The sequence below is a fragment of the Perca fluviatilis genome, chromosome 10 (assembly GCF_010015445.1).
Source record: "Perca fluviatilis chromosome 10, GENO_Pfluv_1.0, whole genome shotgun sequence".
In the NCBI taxonomy this organism is placed as follows: Eukaryota; Metazoa; Chordata; class Actinopteri; order Perciformes; family Percidae; genus Perca; species Perca fluviatilis.
The window spans coordinates 7,129,751-7,141,718 of NC_053121.1; the positions used below are offsets into that span (position 1 = coordinate 7,129,751).

General features: G+C 44.6%; 6 non-coding genes across 6 annotated transcripts; all 6 read right to left on the minus strand.

The window, feature by feature from the left end:
- Window positions 1-3,081: 3,081 nt before the first annotated feature.
- On the minus strand, window positions 3,082-3,154 carry trnam-cau. The gene has a single exon. It is a non-coding gene; the product is annotated as a tRNA-Met (tRNA).
- A 1,472-nt stretch (window positions 3,155-4,626) lies between these two features.
- On the minus strand, window positions 4,627-4,699 carry trnam-cau. Its single transcript has one exon. It is a non-coding gene; the product is annotated as a tRNA-Met (tRNA).
- Window positions 4,700-6,549: 1,850 nt separating this feature from the next.
- Window positions 6,550-6,622, minus strand: trnam-cau. Its single transcript has one exon. It is a non-coding gene; the product is annotated as a tRNA-Met (tRNA).
- Window positions 6,623-8,349: 1,727 nt separating this feature from the next.
- trnam-cau lies at window positions 8,350-8,422 on the minus strand. The gene has a single exon. It is a non-coding gene; the product is annotated as a tRNA-Met (tRNA).
- Window positions 8,423-9,919: 1,497 nt separating this feature from the next.
- Window positions 9,920-9,992, minus strand: trnam-cau. Its single transcript has one exon. It is a non-coding gene; the product is annotated as a tRNA-Met (tRNA).
- Window positions 9,993-11,585: 1,593 nt separating this feature from the next.
- On the minus strand, window positions 11,586-11,658 carry trnam-cau. Its single transcript has one exon. It is a non-coding gene; the product is annotated as a tRNA-Met (tRNA).
- Window positions 11,659-11,968: the final 310 nt, after the last annotated feature.

Sequence of the window (11,968 nt, forward strand, 5' to 3'; positions counted from 1 at the left end):
CGAGAGCTCCTCTAGGGCAATCACTGATGGACAACAGCTAGTGAAACACTACCTGAGTGGAATTTGCTTCAGGAAAATAAAGAAAAATGGCTTAATGAAGCTTAATTTGGCCATCACTTCAACCACCTAAACCTGGTAAAAGGTATGAGGTACTCTCCATCCTATAGCCAGTGAATTACCCACTGTAGCATTAGCCTGATGCCAGCCGAACTTAGCCCCCCAACAGCAATTTTGAGGTCTGGTAAGTTCGTCTGACTTGATCCCGCTGTGGATCAACTGGGCGCCGGAACCAGAGCAGTTCGACCAATCAAATTGGTTAGGGGCTTTATAATGACGATGGACAGATGATCAACAGTAACGTAATCAACCACGCCACCAAAGAGCGCTTTAGTTGAATTTGTTTACAACAAAAAGATGGCTGCCGCTGGAGAATTGAGATGTGTATATTCCGCCATCGCGCCTGTTGTAAAAGATAATGGAAGGATTTTTTTGAAAGAGGAAACAGAGAACCGCATCACCGTGTATAGAATTCCACATCCTCACACACACTCGAAAACTGCCGCTTGCCTTTGCTCTGTCGAAGCCCGCCTTGAACCTCCGGCAGTTTTGTCATGTCTGTCTCTGTTGCTCTGATTGGTTGTAGGTTCATCCAGTTTAGGGCAGAGAGAGGCTCTTCTCCCTGGTTCGCGCAAAACAACCTTCCTGTAATCACAGCCCAATGGCAGCTATCGGACTCACCATCTGACCTAGGGATCTTGAGTGTGACGACTTCAGCTAGCTGGGTGTGCCAACGAGGCTTGAAAAATTTGCACGCAAACGTGATTCCGTCGCTAGATGTCAGTAGTTGAAAGCATAAAGTAACTTCATTATTTTCTAAAACGGGTCTGCCTACAGTGCCAACGAGAGCTTTTCTCTATATATTACAGGTTAGCTGATAACTATTCAACTTCGCAAATCACCGCTGATCTCGAAACAACGACAGACAACACTCTTACTATCACAATGCCCACTCATATGCTTGTTCCAGAGGTTGGAGCACCTGCTTTATTTTTAAGCATCGAACAATGCTTTTTTGTTATGCAAATCTTGTGGAAGTCTTACTTTTGGAAGCACACATTGATCAGCAAGTTGAGATTTTAAAACCCCTGCCCCGCGGTGAGGCGTTGAACCCACAACCTTCAGAGTATGAGAACTGACGCTGGCTGCCTATGCGCTAAACGAGGCAATGGAGAGTCTTAGCAATTATTGAAAGAGAATTCACGGAAAGACTAACAAGCGGGTTCTTTAAACTCAATAAAAGCAATGTACCCTGCAAACCCAAAATACTCACACAAAGGCTCAAATCAATCGTAGAGGTGCTCTCTGTCAAGACCCCTCCAGCTACTCATGACAAAAAGATGACGGGAAGCAAAGGCTGTAAATGAAATGCAAGGACAAGAATCATGACTACGGAGCAATACAAAAACTGAACGAAGCATACCGATAGCATCATCAATGCTTTTTTGTTATGCAAAATCTTGTGTAAAGTCTACTTTTAAGAACCGCGTATTCACAGTTGATTTTAAACTCCTGCCCGTGTAAGGCCTGAACTCACGACCTTCCAGATTATGGAGACCCGTGGCGGCTGCCTACTGCGCCAAGATACGGAGAGTCTAGCAATTATTGAGAGAATTACCCAAATACTCACACAAGGCTCTAATCAACCGTGGGTGCTTTGTCATGACTACGCATAAAAGCCATGACAAAAGGCGGAAAACAAAGACTGTGAAGAAATGCAAGACTAAGAATATGACTACAACACAGAAATGATGATTCAGTGGCCAGTGGTGAAGATCAGTTTAGTCAGTGGTGAAGATATTATTGCATGGATGAGTGTGAGGTATGGTGTCAGAGATTTCACAGCTGGACGAAGCATTAAAACAAACAGGCAATGAGAGGTGCTTTGGACTGAGAGCTCCTCTAGGGCAATCACTGATGGACAACAGCTAGTGAAACACTACTGAGTGAATTTGCTCAAGAAAATAAAGAAAATGGCTTAATGGAAGCTTAATTTGGCCATCACTTTCAACCACCTAAACCTGGTAAAAAGGTATAGGGGTATAATCCATAGCCAGTGAATTACCCTACCACAGCATTAGCCTGGATGCCAGCCAGACTTATTGTAACTGTAGCATTTAGGGTCGCGGTAGGATTCGGTCCTGGACTGATCCGTTAATGGATCAACTGCGCTTCGAACCAAACAGTTCAGGGACCAATCAAATTGTCAAGGGCGGGCTTTTGCTCACGACTGATGGACAGATGATCAACAGTAGCGTAATCAACCACATCACCAAAAACTTAGGTTGAATTTTGTTTACAACAAAGATGGCTGCCGCTGGAGAATTGAGATGTGTACATTCCGCCATCGCGTCTGTTGTAAAAGATACGGACAGCGCATTCATTTTGAAAGAGGAACAGAGAACCGCGATCACGTGTGTATAGACATTGCCACATCCGTCCGCACGACACTGAAACTGCCGCTTCTGCCTTTGCTCTGTCGAAGCCTGCCTTTGACTCGCAGCTTCTGTCATGTCTGTCTCTGTTGCTCTGATTGGTTGTAGGTCTATCCAGTTTAGGGCAGAGGCATTTTCTTTCCTGGTTCGGTTGAAACACGCCCTGTAATCACAGCCCAATGGAGCAGTATCGGACTCACATTCTGACTAGGATCGTGAGTGTGCGACTTCATGCTAGCGGGTGGGTGCGCCAACGAGGCTTGAAAATTTGCACGTGGTGATTCGTCGCAGATGTCATAGTTGAAAGCATAAAGTAACTTCATTTTCTAAAACGTCTGCCTACAGTGCCAACGAGAGCTTTTCTCATATATTACAGGTTAAGCGATAACTATTCAACTTCGCAAATCACCGTTGATCTCGGAAACAACGACAGACAACACGATTTATCACAATGCCCACTCATATGCTTGTTCCAGAGGTTTGGAGCACCTGCTTTATTTTTAAGCATCATCAATGCTTTTTTTGTTATGCAAATCTTGTGGAAGTCTACTTTTTAAGAACACGTATTCGCAGTTGATTTTAAAACTCCTGCCCCGTGTGAGGCTTGAACTCACGACCTTCAGATTATGAGACTGACGCGCTGCCTACTGCGCCAACGAGGCCACGGAGAGTCTAGCAATTATTGAGAGAATTACGGAAAGACTAACAAGCGGTCTTTAAACTCAATAAAAGCAATGTATCTGCAAACCCAAATACTCACACAAAGGCTCAAATCAACCGTAGGTGCTTTGTCATGACCCCACGCAAAAGCCATGACAAAAGACGGGAAGCAAAGGCTGTGAAGGAAATGCAAGACTAAGAATATGACTACAACACAAGAAATGATTATTCAGTGACGGCGGTAGTCAGTTTAGTCAGTGGTGAATGTGTGTGCATGGATGAGTGTGAGGTATGGTGTCAGAGATTTACGCTGGACAGCGTAAAACTAACAAAGACGAGCGGGAGAGGTGCTGGACTGAGAGCTCCTCTAGGGCAATCACTGATGGACAACAGCTAGTGAAACACTACTGAGTGAATTTGCTCAGAAAATAAAGAAAATGGCTTAATGAAGCTTAATTTGGCCATCACTTTCAACCACCTAAACCTGGTAAAAGGTATGAGGTACTCATCCATAGCCAGTGAATTACCTACTGTAGCATTAGCCTGGATGCCAGCCGAACTTAGCCCCGCCAACAGCATTTGAGGTCGGTAAGTTCGGTCTGGACTTGATCCGTTGTGGATCAACTGCGCTCGAACCAGAGCAGTTCGGACCAATCAAATTGTCAGGGCGGGCTTTATACGACGATGGACAGATGATCAACAGTAACGTAATCAACCACGTCACCAAAGAGCGCTTAGGTTGAATTTGTTTACAACAAAGATGGCTGCCGCTGGAGAATTGAGATGTGTACATTCCGCCATCGCGTCTGTTGTAAAAGATATGGACAGCGCATTCATTTTGAAAGAGGAACAGAGAACCGCGATCACGTGTGTATAGACATTGCCACATCTGTCCGCACGACACTGAAACTGCCGCTTCTGCCTTTGCTCTGTCGAAGCCTGCCTTTGACTCGCAGCTTCTGTCATGTCTGTCTCTGTTGCTCTGATTGGTTGTAGGTCTATCCAGTTTAGGGCAGAGGCATTTTCTTTCCTGGTTCGGTTGAAACACGCCCTGTAATCACAGCCCAATGGAGCAGTATCGGACTCACATTCTGACTAGGATCTGAGTGTGACGACTTCATGCTAGCTGGGTGTGCCAACGAGGCTTGAAAATTTGCACGGGGGTGATTCGGTGCGCAGATGTCATAGTTGAAAGCATAAAGTAACTTCATTTTCTAAAACGTCTGCCTACAGTGCCAACGAGAGCTTTTCTCATATATTACAGGTTAAGCGATAACTATTCAACTTCGCAAATCACCGTTGATCTCGGAAACGACAGACAACACGATTTATCACAATGCCCACTCATATGCTTGTTCCAGAGGTTTGGAGCACCTGCTTTATTTTTAAGCATAATCAATGCTTTTTTTGTTATGCAAATCTTGTGGAAGTCTACTTTTTAAGAACACGTATTCGCAGTTGATTTTAAAACTCCTGCCCCGTGTGAGGCTTGAACTCACGACCTTCAGATTATGAGACTGACGCGCTGCCTACTGCGCCAACGAGGCCACGGAAAGTCTAGCAATTATGGAGAATTTTCGAAAGACTAACAAGCGTAAACCAATAAAACAAATCCAAAAATACCCAAAAGCCAAACAACATTTAACCCCAAAAACAACAAAAAAAAAACAACCGTAAAAAAATGCTTTTATGCAAATTTAGTACTTTAAAACACATATTAGTTGATTTTAAAACTCCTGCCCTGTGAGGTTGAACTCACACTTCAGATTATGAGACTGACGCTGCCTAGCAAGAGGAGAAAGTCTAGCAATTATTGAGAGAATTACGGAAAGACTAACAAGCGGTCTTTAAACTCAATAAAAGCAATGTATCTGCAAACCCAAATACTCACACAAAGGCTCAAATCAACCGTAGGTGCTTTGTCATGACCCCACGCAAAAGCCATGACAAAAGACGGGAAGCAAAGGCTGTGAAGGAAATGCAAGACTAAGAATATGACTACAACACAAGAAATGATGATTCAGTGACGGCGGTAGTCAGTTTAGTCAGTGGTGAATGTGTGTGCATGGATGAGTGTGAGGTATGGTGTCAGAGATTTACGCTGGACAGCGTAAAACTAACAAAGACGAGCGGGAGAGGTGCTGGACTGAGAGCTCCTCTAGGGCAATCACTGATGGACAACAGCTAGTGAAACACTACTGAGTGAATTTGCTCAGAAAATAAAGAAAATGGCTTAATGAAGCTTAATTTGGCCATCACTTTCAACCACCTAAACCTGGTAAAAGGTATGAGGTACTCATCCATAGCCAGTGAATTACCTACTGTAGCATTAGCCTGGATGCCAGCCGAACTTAGCCCCGCCAACAGCATTTGAGGTCGGTAAGTTCGGTCTGGACTTGCCACCTAAACCTGGTAAAAGGTATGAGGTACTCATCCATAGCCAGTGAATTACCTACTGTAGCATTAGCCTGGATGCCAGCCGAACTTAGCCCCGCCAACAGCATTTGAGGTCGGTAAGTTCGGTCTGGACTTGATCCGTTGTGGATCAACTGCGCTCGAACCAGAGCAGTTCGGACCAATCAAATTGTCAGGGCGGGCTTTATACGACGATGGACAGATGATCAACAGTAACGTAATCAACCACGTCACCAAAGAGCGCTTAGGTTGAATTTGTTTACAACAAAGATGGCTGCCGCTGGAGAATTGAGATGTGTACATTCCGCCATCGCGTCTGTTGTAAAAGATATGGACAGGCACATCCATTTTGAAAGAGGAACAGAGAACCGCGATACGCTGTGTATAGACATTGCCACATCCGTCCGCACGACACTGAAACTGCCGCTTCTGCCTTTGCTCTGTCGAAGCCTGCCTTTGACTCGCAGCTTCTGTCATGTCTGTCTCTGTTGCTCTGATTGGTTGTAGGTCTATCCAGTTTAGGGCAGAGGCATTTTCTTTCCTGGTTCGGTTGAAACACGCCCTGTAATCACAGCCCAATGGAGCAGTATCGGACTCACATTCTGACTAGGATCTGAGTGTGACGACTTCATGCTAGCTGGGTGTGCCAACGAGGCTTGAAAATTTGCACGTGGTGATTCGTCGCAGATGTCATAGTTGAAAGCATAAAGTAACTTCATTTTCTAAAACGTCTGCCTACAGTGCCAACGAGAGCTTTTCTCATATATTACAGGTTAAGCGATAACTATTCAACTTCGCAAATCACCGTTGATCTCGGAAACGACAGACAACACGATTTATCACAATGCCCACTCATATGCTTGTTCCAGAGGTTTGGAGCACCTGCTTTATTTTTAAGCATAATCAATGCTTTTTTTGTTATGCAAATCTTGTGGAAGTCTACTTTTTAAGAACACGTATTCGCAGTTGATTTTAAAACTCCTGCCCCGTGTGAGGCTTGAACTCACGACCTTCAGATTATGAGACTGACGCGCTGCCTACTGCGCCAACGAGGCCACGGAAAGTCTAGCAATTATTGAGAGAATTTCGGAAAGACTAACAAGCGGTCTTTAAACTCAATAAAAGCAATGTATCTGCAAACCCAAATACTCACACAAAGGCTCAAATCAACCGTAGGTGCTTTGTCATGACCCCACGCAAAAGCCATGACAAAAGGGGAAGCAAAGGCTGTGAAGGTGCAAGATAAGAATATCTAAAAAGAAATTAACTGATAAATAAAAAAAATAAAAAATTAAACAAATACTCACAAAGGCTCAAATCACCGTAGGTGCTTTGTCATGACCCCACGCAAAAGCCATGACAAAAGACGGGAAGCAAAGGCTGTGAAGGAAATGCAAGACTAAGAATATGACTACAACACAAGAAATGATGATTCAGTGACGGCGGTAGTCAGTTTAGTCAGTGGTGAATGTGTGTGCATGGATGAGTGTGAGGTATGGTGTCAGAGATTTACGCTGGACAGCGTAAAACTAACAAAGACGAGCGGGAGAGGTGCTGGACTGAGAGCTCCTCTAGGGCAATCACTGATGGACAACAGCTAGTGAAACACTACTGAGTGAATTTGCTCAGAAAATAAAGAAAATGGCTTAATGAAGCTTAATTTGGCCATCACTTTCAACCACCTAAACCTGGTAAAAGGTATGAGGTACTCATCCATAGCCAGTGAATTACCTACTGTAGCATTAGCCTGGATGCCAGCCGAACTTAGCCCCGCCAACAGCATTTGATTAATTTTTACAAACTGTAAAGTATGTACTATCCATAGCAGTAATTACCTACTGTAGCATTAGCCTGGATGCCAGCCGAACTTAGCCCCGCCAACAGCATTTGAGGTCGGTAAGTTCGGTCTGGACTTGATCCGTTGTGGATCAACTGCGCTCGAACCAGAGCAGTTCGGACCAATCAAATTGTCAGGGCGGGCTTTATACGACGATGGACAGATGATCAACAGTAACGTAATCAACCACGTCACCAAAGAGCGCTTAGGTTGAATTTGTTTACAACAAAGATGGCTGCCGCTGGAGAATTGAGATGTGTACATTCCGCCATCGCGTCTGTTGTAAAAGATATGGACAGCGCATTCATTTTGAAAGAGGAACAGAGAACCGCGATCACGTGTGTATAGACATTGCCACATCCGTCCGCACGACACTGAAACTGCCGCTTCTGCCTTTGCTCTGTCGAAGCCTGCCTTTGACTCGCAGCTTCTGTCATGTCTGTCTCTGTTGCTCTGATTGGTTGTAGGTCTATCCAGTTTAGGGCAGAGGCATTTTCTTTCCTGGTTCGGTTGAAACACGCCCTGTAATCACAGCCCAATGGAGCAGTATCGGACTCACATTCTGACTAGGATCTGAGTGTGACGACTTCATGCTAGCTGGGTGTGCCAACGAGGCTTGAAAATTTGCACGTGGTGATTCGTCGCAGATGTCATAGTTGAAAGCATAAAGTAACTTCATTTTCTAAAACGTCTGCCTACAGTGCCAACGAGAGCTTTTCTCATATATTACAGGTTAAGCGATAACTATTCAACTTCGCAAATCACCGTTGATCTCGGAAACAACGACAGACAACACGATTTATCACAATGCCCACTCATATGCTTGTTCCAGAGGTTTGGAGCACCTGCTTTATTTTTAAGCATCATCAATGCTTTTTTTGTTATGCAAATCTTGTGGAAGTCTACTTTTTAAGAACACGTATTCGCAGTTGATTTTAAAACTCCTGCCCCGTGTGAGGCTTGAACTCACGACCTTCAGATTATGAGACTGACGCGCTGCCTACTGCGCCAACGAGGCCACGGAAAGTCTAGCAATTATTGAGAGAATTACGGAAAGACTAACAAGCGGTCTTTAAACTCAATAAAAGCAATGTATCTGCAAACCCAAATACTCACACAAAGGCTCAAATCAACTGTAGGTGCTTTGTCATGACCCCACGCAAAAGCCATGACAAAAGACGGGAAGCAAAGGCTGTGAAGGAAATGCAAGACTAAGAATATGACTACAACACAAGAAATGATTATTCAGTGACGGCGGTAGTCAGTTTAGTCAGTGGTGAATGTGTGTGCATGGATGAGTGTGAGGTATGGTGTCAGAGATTTACGCTGGACAGCGTAAAACTAACAAAGACGAGCGGGAGAGGTGCTGGACTGAGAGCTCCTCTAGGGCAATCACTGATGGACAACAGCTAGTGAAACACTACTGAGTGAATTTGCTCAGAAAATAAAGAAAATGGCTTAATGAAGCTTAATTTGGCCATCACTTTCAACCACCTAAACCTGGTAAAAGGTATGAGGTACTCATCCATAGCCAGTGAATTACCTACTGTAGCATTAGCCTGACCGAACGATTATTATTACAGGATGCCAGCCGAACTTAGCCCCGCCAACAGCATTTGAGGTCGGTAAGTTCGGTCTGGACTTGATCCGTTGTGGATCAACTGCGCTCGAACCAGAGCAGTTCGGACCAATCAAATTGTCAGGGCGGGCTTTATACGACGATGGACAGATGATCAACAGTAACGTAATCAACCACGTCACCAAAGAGCGCTTAGGTTGAATTTGTTTACAACAAAGATGGCTGCCGCTGGAGAATTGAGATGTGTACATTCCGCCATCGCGTCTGTTGTAAAAGATATGGACAGCGCATTCATTTTGAAAGAGGAACAGAGAACCGGATCACGCGGTGTATAGACATTGCCACATCCGTCCGCACGACACTGAAACTGCCGCTTCTGCCTTTGCTCTGTCGAGGCCTGCCTTTGACTCGCAGCTTCTGTCATGTCTGTCTCTGTTGCTCTGATTGGTTGTAGGTCTATCCAGTTTAGGGCAGAGGCATTTTCTTTCCTGGTTCGGTTGAAACACGCCCTGTAATCACAGCCCAATGGAGCAGTATCGGACTCACATTCTGACTAGGATCTGAGTGTGACGACTTCATGCTAGCTGGGTGTGCCAACGAGGCTTGAAAAATTTGCACGTGGGGGGTGATTCGTCGCAGATGTCATAGTTGAAAGCATAAAGTAACTTCATTTTCTAAAACCCCTGCCTACAGTGCCAACGGAGCTTTTCTCATATATTACAGGTTAAGCGATAACTATTCAACTTCGCAAATCACCGTTGATCTCGGAAACAACGACAGACAACACGATTTATCACAATGCCCACTCATATGCTTGTTCCAGAGGTTTGGAGCACCTGCTTTATTTTTAAGCATCATCAATGCTTTTTTTGTTATGCAAATCTTGTGGAAGTCTACTTTTTAAGAACACGTATTCGCAGTTGATTTTAAAACTCCTGCCCCGTGTGAGGCTTGAACTCACGACCTTCAGATTATGAGACTGACGCGCTGCCTACTGCGCCAACGAGGCCACGGAAAGTCTAGCAATTATTGAGAGAATTACGGAAAGACTAACAAGCGGTCTTTAAACTCAATAAAAGCAATGTATCTGCAAACCCAAATACTCACACAAAGGCTCAAATCAACTGTAGGTGCTTTGTCATGACCCCACGCAAAAGCCATGACAAAAGACGGGAAGCAAAGGCTGTGAAGGAAATGCAAGACTAAGAATATGACTACAACACAAGAAATGATGATTCAGTGACGGCGGTAGTCAGTTTAGTCAGTGGTGAATGTGTGTGCATGGATGAGTGTGAGGTATGGTGTCAGAGATTTACGCTGGACAGCGTAAAACTAACAAAGACGAGCGGGAGAGGTGCTGGACTGAGAGCTCCTCTAGGGCAATCACTGATGGACAACAGCTAGTGAAACACTACTGAGTGAATTTGCTCAGAAAATAAAGAAAATGGCTTAATGAAGCTTAATTTGGCCATCACTTTCAACCACCTAAACCTGGTAAAAGGTATGAGGTACTCATCCATAGCCAGTGAATTACCTACTGTAGCATTAGCCTGGATGCCAGCCGAACTTAGCCCCCAACAGCATTTGAGGTCGGTAAGTTCGGTCTGGACTTCCACCTAAACCTGGTAAAAGGTATGAGGTACTCATCCATAGCCAGTGAATTACCTACTGTAGCATTAGCCTGGATGCCAGCGAACTTAGCCCCGCCAACAGCATTTGAGGTCGGTAAGTTCGGTCTGGACTTGATCCGTTGTGATCAACTGCGCTCGAACCAGAGCAGTTCGGACCAATCAAATTGTCAGGGGGCGGGTTTATAGCTACGATGGACAGATGATCAACAGTAACGTAATCAACCACGTCACCAAAGAGCTTAGGTTGAATTTGTTTACAACAAAGATGGCTGCCGCTGGAGAATTGAGATGTGTACATTCCGCCATCGCGTCTGTTGTAAAAGATATGGACAGCGCATTCATTTTGAAAGAGGAACAGAGAACCGCGACCACGTGTGTATAGACATTGCCACATCCGTCCGCACGACACTGAAACTGCCGCTTCTGCCTTTGCTCTGTCGAAGCCTGCCTTTGACTCGCAGCTTCTGTCATGTCTGTCTCTGTTGCTCTGATTGGTTGTAGGTCTATCCAGTTTAGGGCAGAGGCATTTTCTTTCCTGGTTCGGTTGAAACACGCCCTGTAATCACAGCCCAATGGAGCAGTATCGGACTCACATTCTGACTAGGATCTGAGTGTGACGACTTCATGCTAGCTGGGTGTGCCAACGAGGCTTGAAAATTTGCACGCGTGGTGATTCGTCGCAGATGTCATAGTTGAAAGCATAAAGTAACTTCATTTTCTAAAACGTCTGCCTACAGTGCCAACGGAGCTTTTCTCATATATTACAGGTTAAGCGATAACTATTCAACCTCGCAAATCACCGTTTGATCTTCGAAACCCACAACACGATTTATCACAATGCCCACTCATATGCTTGTTCCAGAGGTTTGGAGCACCTGCTTTATTTTTAAGCATCATCAATGCTTTTTTGTTATGCAAATCTTGTGGAAGTCTACTTTTAAGAACACGCATTCGGTTGATTTTAAAACTCCTGCCCCGTGTGAGGCTTGAACTCACGACCTTCAGATTATGAGACTGACGCGCTGCCTACTGCGCCAACGAGGCCACGGAAAGTCTAGCAATTATTGAGAGAATTACGGAAAGACTAACAAGCGGTCTTTAAACTCAATAAAAGCAATGTATCTGCAAACCCAAATACTCACACAAAGGCTCAAATCAACCGTAGGTGCTTTGTCATGACCCCACGCAAAAGCCATGACAAAAGACGGGAAGCAAAGGCTGTGAAGGAAATGCAAGACTACAAACACAAACTACGTATAACATCCACATCGCAAACTAAATGTTTTGTTTATCCTTTGTTTGTGTTGTTTAGGTTATTAGAGAGGCATTTTTTGGTTTGAAACACGTTAACACA